Genomic DNA, 6,000 nt, shown 5'->3' on the forward strand with positions numbered 1-6,000 from the left:
CCAGGTACGTAATTCACTCTAGGTTCCCATTCCTTCACTTCATAATGTTTGTCATCAGCTCGGCTATCCCATAAACATAAAAAACATTGGTACTTCGTGTAACCGCACTGCAGTCCTAATAAAATACCAACTACCTTGAGATCACAACATATTTGCCAACAATGGTCCTTGTAATTTATAAGATTTAGCAAAGTTGACATGGTGTCATAGGATTCCTTAATCTTCACTGAGTGCGCAAGTGGTATAGAAGGTTTTTTATTTCCATTATGTAAAAGGACAGCTTTAGGGCTGACCTCTGACGCGTCGATAAATAACCTCCATTCTTCTGGAACGTAAGGAATTCCTAGCTCCGCCATCAACCAATTTATATCCGTACATACGCACACATTATCTTGCATTGAGAAATAGCTTGAAAATTGAACATGCCTTTTCCTGTACACTGATATGTTCGTTTCTGCATCCAATAAGTTCCACTGCTGGAGCCTTGATCCCAGAAGTTCCGCCTCGTGTTTTGTCAGGTGCAAATCACGGACTAGGTCATTAAGTTCACATTGCCGGATGAAATGTGGCTCGCGAACACAGTCAGGGATGAACGTTGGATCCTTGGATGTACATGTTGATGTCGATGGCTCATCAAGGTCATGATCATCATCAGAGTCTTTTGGCCATATCTCTTCCCAGTTGGTAGAGGGCTCGGGAAGTGGAAGTTCATCCCCGTGCGGAATAGGTCTAATTGCGGATTTAACGTTGGGATAACTTATTGTGTATTTGCTTTTTTTAGAATGTCCCTTAACTACTGTGAGACAAAAATAACAATCACCCAGATGGTTGGTGGGTTCTCTGCACACCGTTGGTACAGCAAATTTCATGAACCTCCGTTTCCCTTTGGCCCATGCAAGTAAAGTGACGTAGCACGACGCACAAATTATGTTGGGTGCCCAAGTTTTGTCCTGATCTCTCACACGACATCCGAAATATATATAATATGCTAGTTTCACCGATGGCTTAATGGATCTACACTGTCCTTTAACTACAAACTAGCCACACACGTAACAAAAACTATTTGGTGAGTTAACACACGAACGCCGTCCTCTTGACGCCATTGTACTGATCACAAACTAAACTTCTGGTCTTAGTTGGGTATAATGCCTTTAAGATCAAACATGAAAGCACTCTTAGCAGCAAAGACAACTTTGAAAGTGAAGTAGTGTTAAACCACACGTCAATATAAAAATGTACAAAACTCCCTCACCAGGTGTCCAGAACACAAGAAAGAAAGAAATGCGCGGGGGGGGGAGAATATACGTTGGAAGTACATTCTATTTTTATACACGTTTCTAATTTACAGAGAGCAATACAAGTGTGTTGTTGACTATTGTAAATATTCATTTTTATGTCTGTGTTTGTAGTAATAAAGCAAATCGTTTTTACCCGAACTCAGGAGATCTGAAAGCATTACTATCAGGTGCAATAAACAGTGCACACAGTATACATACAAATATATTTATTTCTCTAGAAAGAACAAAGCGATTTTTAAGAAACTTTTAGGGTTTATTAAATATAAATCAAGGTATACTTAGGTATAATTTCTATGTTACTATCTGTAAGGGGACAGGAGCTAGGGGAATAAAATATCTGAAAAAAGGGAAATTTTTGAGGGAATTTCTAGAAAATCCCTCTGTTACGGGAAAACTGTACGTGATGGAGAGAAACCGAGTGCATATTCGAATTCAGCGCAAGAAGTTCCTTTAAGATCAGGTGATTTTTCTCGTGTAACAAACAAAAAGTTTAAATTTGTTAACTAGTGTTATTTTATCTATTGTTTTTATCAAATTAAAAAAAAATGAAAGATCGGTGTGAATTGGCTCACCCAACTTTCACTTTTATATATTCTTTACAATTTTTTCGAAATAAAATATTTTCTCTTGAAGCCACTCAATAAGAAAGGAAAAATAAACAATTTGGTGGAGTTTTGAATCCAAATCTAAAAGCAGAAAAAGTAGTGTGAAGACCAGTGTGAAGTTGACCAACAAATATATCTTCAAACGTATTTTTTTTTGTTTTGAAAAAGGTATTTTTATCTTGAAAACAATCAACAACAGATAAGTCTCTCTTTCTGTTTTTCCAAAAAAAAAAAATCTCTTCAAAATAACCAATAACAAATAATTAGCTTTTGCTTTGATTCGAAATATGATGATGTTACCAGTGTGCACAGTAAAAAATGGTTGTGTTAATTCAACTCAATTTTAACGCAGGGCAGTGGTTCCAGCGTCATTACCAGTATACGGTGTTAGTTCAACACATAGGCCTACGCCGCAGTGTTAGCGTTTAACACAGGGGATGTGTTACGTCTTTAACACACAACCGGTGTTGAGCCACAAAATTACTCCCCCAAAATATGTTTAATCGCCTATATGCGCAATGTGTTTACATTATGCTGAGTCTAAAAAACACTTTAAACAAGTAAAAAAAAATATATACTCCAGTGGCGGAGGGGGCGGCACGAACCACCTATCTTTCAATTACTAGCATTTTGAAATTTTGAGTATACCTGGATTTGTTTAAGTATTCCTTTCTACTGTTTTTGTCTGTAGCTTCAATTCATAAGCCTTTATAATTAGATGCACAACATATTTGGCAATCACGCAGAAATCAACACCGAAGATTCTACGCTTGTGTTAATTTAACACACAGGCTGTGTGTCATTTCAACTACCGGCGTTTGACACACAACTCAAAATGGAAAGTGTGTCTAACCAGTTGTTCTAACCACTTGTTTGTGTTATATTTTAACACAATCGTGTTAAGACATAGGCATGTCGTTGAAATAACACAACGATTTTTTACAGTGTGAAGTTTCATCACCCATTTGTTTTTGTAAACACTTTTTATGTTTTTCGAACACTGTTTTTTCTTCAAAATAATCAACAATCGAACATCAAACAATTAATTTTGGTGTTTCGATTTCGAATCGATATTTGAAAGTACAGGGCCAGTGTAAAGTTATCCTTTCCCCTCAACTTTATTTTGTAAATATCTCTTTATTTTTTCGAAACAAACGAGTTTTTCTTTAAAACAATCAATAACAGAAGATTTTGGTATCGAATCAAAATTTGAAAGCAAGGGCTAACTTGAGGTAGATGTAACTACATAACCGAAATAAAAACATCGAAATTCTTAATGTTCTCTCTTCATGTAATGCTTTTTCATGTTTCTGTTTTGTTCTTAAGCAAAAAGGTCTGCTAACTAACTAACTCTATGGACATTGAGGCTGAAGGTTGAATGCTGCATTCAAAAAACTCTCCATTCACTTCTCTCCTTAGGCAACAAGATCTAGTTTTTACTTTATACTCCAATTTTGCGAGATCCGTCTTAATATTGTCCTCTTATCTTCATCTAGGATCTTTCTATTGGTCTTTCTCCAATTGGATTTCCAGTTAAAACTTTCAAACCACTCCTACTTTCTTCCATTCTGGCAATATGACCTACCCACTTGAGCTACCTAGGTTTCATAACCTTAACAATGTTTGGTAAACAATATAAGTTTATAACCACTCCGTGTAATCTCGTCGCTGTCCGTGGCTCGTGGTACTACCAATAGGTATCTTCCTGATACTTTAACTTACCTGGACAGGACGATGAAGGACCTCTCCAAGAAAAGGTTACAAACTGTTTCCAAATCGCTCGTCGGTCGCAATAATGAGATGAGCATTAGGCGCCGAGACGTTCGGGCGTCTCGTCTCGAAAACCTCACGGACGATCAGACGGTCATCCAGACCATAACGCACACAAACATCACTCATACAAACAACGAAAACACACTAGATTAAATGACACTATACTTATTTATTAGAACACTATAAAAAAATAGCGAAGAGGAATGGACACAACACTGAACACTAGATATATATAATAATTTTCATCGCTGAAATCACATCTTGCCCTTTTCGGGCAATATAGCCTTTTATATATATGATCAGGGCCGCCCACAGGGGAGATGTATGGCGCAAGCTGCGCCATTGAGAAAAATTTTGGGGGGGATTTTACTCTACTTTTGAACTAGCAATTTTACTGTCGGAGTAGCATTAAACACGATTTTGAGAAGCTAATTCTCAAAAATTTTCCGGGGTGAACCCCCAAACCCCCTACTTCGAAGTACCGCGCAAGTAACCGTATGAAAGGAAAGGTTGGTTCGTTTTAAGAGAGAAGGGCCGCCCACAGGAGGGATGAATGGCACAAGTTGTGCCATCGAGAAAAAAATTGGGGGGAATAAAAAAAAATGGGGAAGAATTTTACTATAATGTCGAATAAGTAATTTTGCCGTCGTCAGAATAACATTGGAACACGATGCGATTTTTTTTTAAATCTCGAGAATGAATCCCCCTATCCCCTGCTTAGAAACTCTATGAATGAAGTACCGCGCAAGTTGCTATATGAAAGGATGGGCTGGTCGGTTTATCGCTTTGTGTAGGTAATTTACCCATTTTCTGCTGGGAGCATTTATTTATTTATTTATTTATTATTTATACCATGTACGACATTTAATAAGTAATGCTGTTCAATTGCTACATGATGTATAGTAAATGAATTAATAATAATAATTTGTATAGTTTTCTGTTTGTGCGATTACATTTTCCAGGGCCTACGGTAAACTGAAAACCAGCTCAAAAGTGGCATCACTGTGTACAATAGAGACTTTTCGTGAGAGGTAGCTCTAGTAGTATTCTATATATTCAGTTCTATGTAATGTACAGAGTGAAGCCAGCTAGGCAGTTGTTCGTTTTTCGCAGATCCTGGAAAATGTAATCACACATTCACACACACAGAAAACTATAGAAAATATGATCATTCATCATACGTCAAGTAGTAACAGAATATTGTTACGTATTATATGTCGTCCATAATAAATTTATAAATAAATAAATGTAAACGTAACCGAACAATAGATCGGTTAAAATAGCCTGGTACTGCGGTTCTCTCATATAACTTTATACTGCGTGAAATGACATCAATAAAACGACCTCAGCACGCACTCTGTATAGTATTTATCTCTATGACTTAAAGTGGAGAGAGAATGTTTCAGCAGACCACTAATAAAAGTAACGCCATTTTTATAATTACTACTGCCCCTACTACTACTACAAGCATTCTATAATACTACTACAGGAAATAAAAACAACAAAAATAACAATTACTAGTACTATAAAAACTACTGCTACACTGGGCAATTGTTTTTAGAGGACTTGAGTTTTGAGGAGGGAAGAGATTATTAGTTTTCGGGGGGAGTGCGCCATCAGCTTTGGGGGGATGGGCACCCCTGTATATGATTATGATTCAGATATCACTACAAATGCTTCTCTCACACCATTGCCACACTTGGGGGATTAGCACTGGGGAAAAGTTGTTTGGATCGTCCTACGATGAATCCAGTTGTTACGCTGAACAATCTTAAAGCGTAAAGATGAATCTTAAGCAAATTAAACAAGAAATTCTCCGAAGTAGAATACTGCTATTGGAGGGCGCGTATATAACATTTTAAACGCACAAGGTCTGCGGACCTGGGACTTCTCTAGTTGGGGCTAGCCGTAAGAAATCGTCCTTCACTGGCTAAATAGCTTGTGCCTCTTCACAATAAGTCGTATCTGAAGCTCGACGCGATGCACGTAGTTACGGCTTCCAGACCTGGAGTCAAACCCCGCGAGCATCCAAGCTCAAGCTACAGGTTGCAATGATCAACTGAAAAGTGTTGGCAGTTCATTTCAAAAATCACTCAGTTAACTCACCTGTATGCACATACAAACAGAATACGGAAAAGAATTTATGTTAATTTTAGTCAACTGCCCATAATGCACTAGACACGGTGATAACACTGGCGTGAGAAAGTACAGATAACGGTCTATGAAACAGCGCAGTTGGTTCCACTTTGGTTGCTGGAACCTCTGGTCAGCCCGTATTTCTCTAATCTATTGCAATATTTCCATAAGCGATTAAAGAAAGCACT

Source organism: Thermobia domestica, chromosome 7, assembly GCF_964235325.1.
Source record: "Thermobia domestica chromosome 7, izTheDome1.hap1.1, whole genome shotgun sequence".
Taxonomy (NCBI): Eukaryota; Metazoa; Arthropoda; class Insecta; order Zygentoma; family Lepismatidae; genus Thermobia; species Thermobia domestica.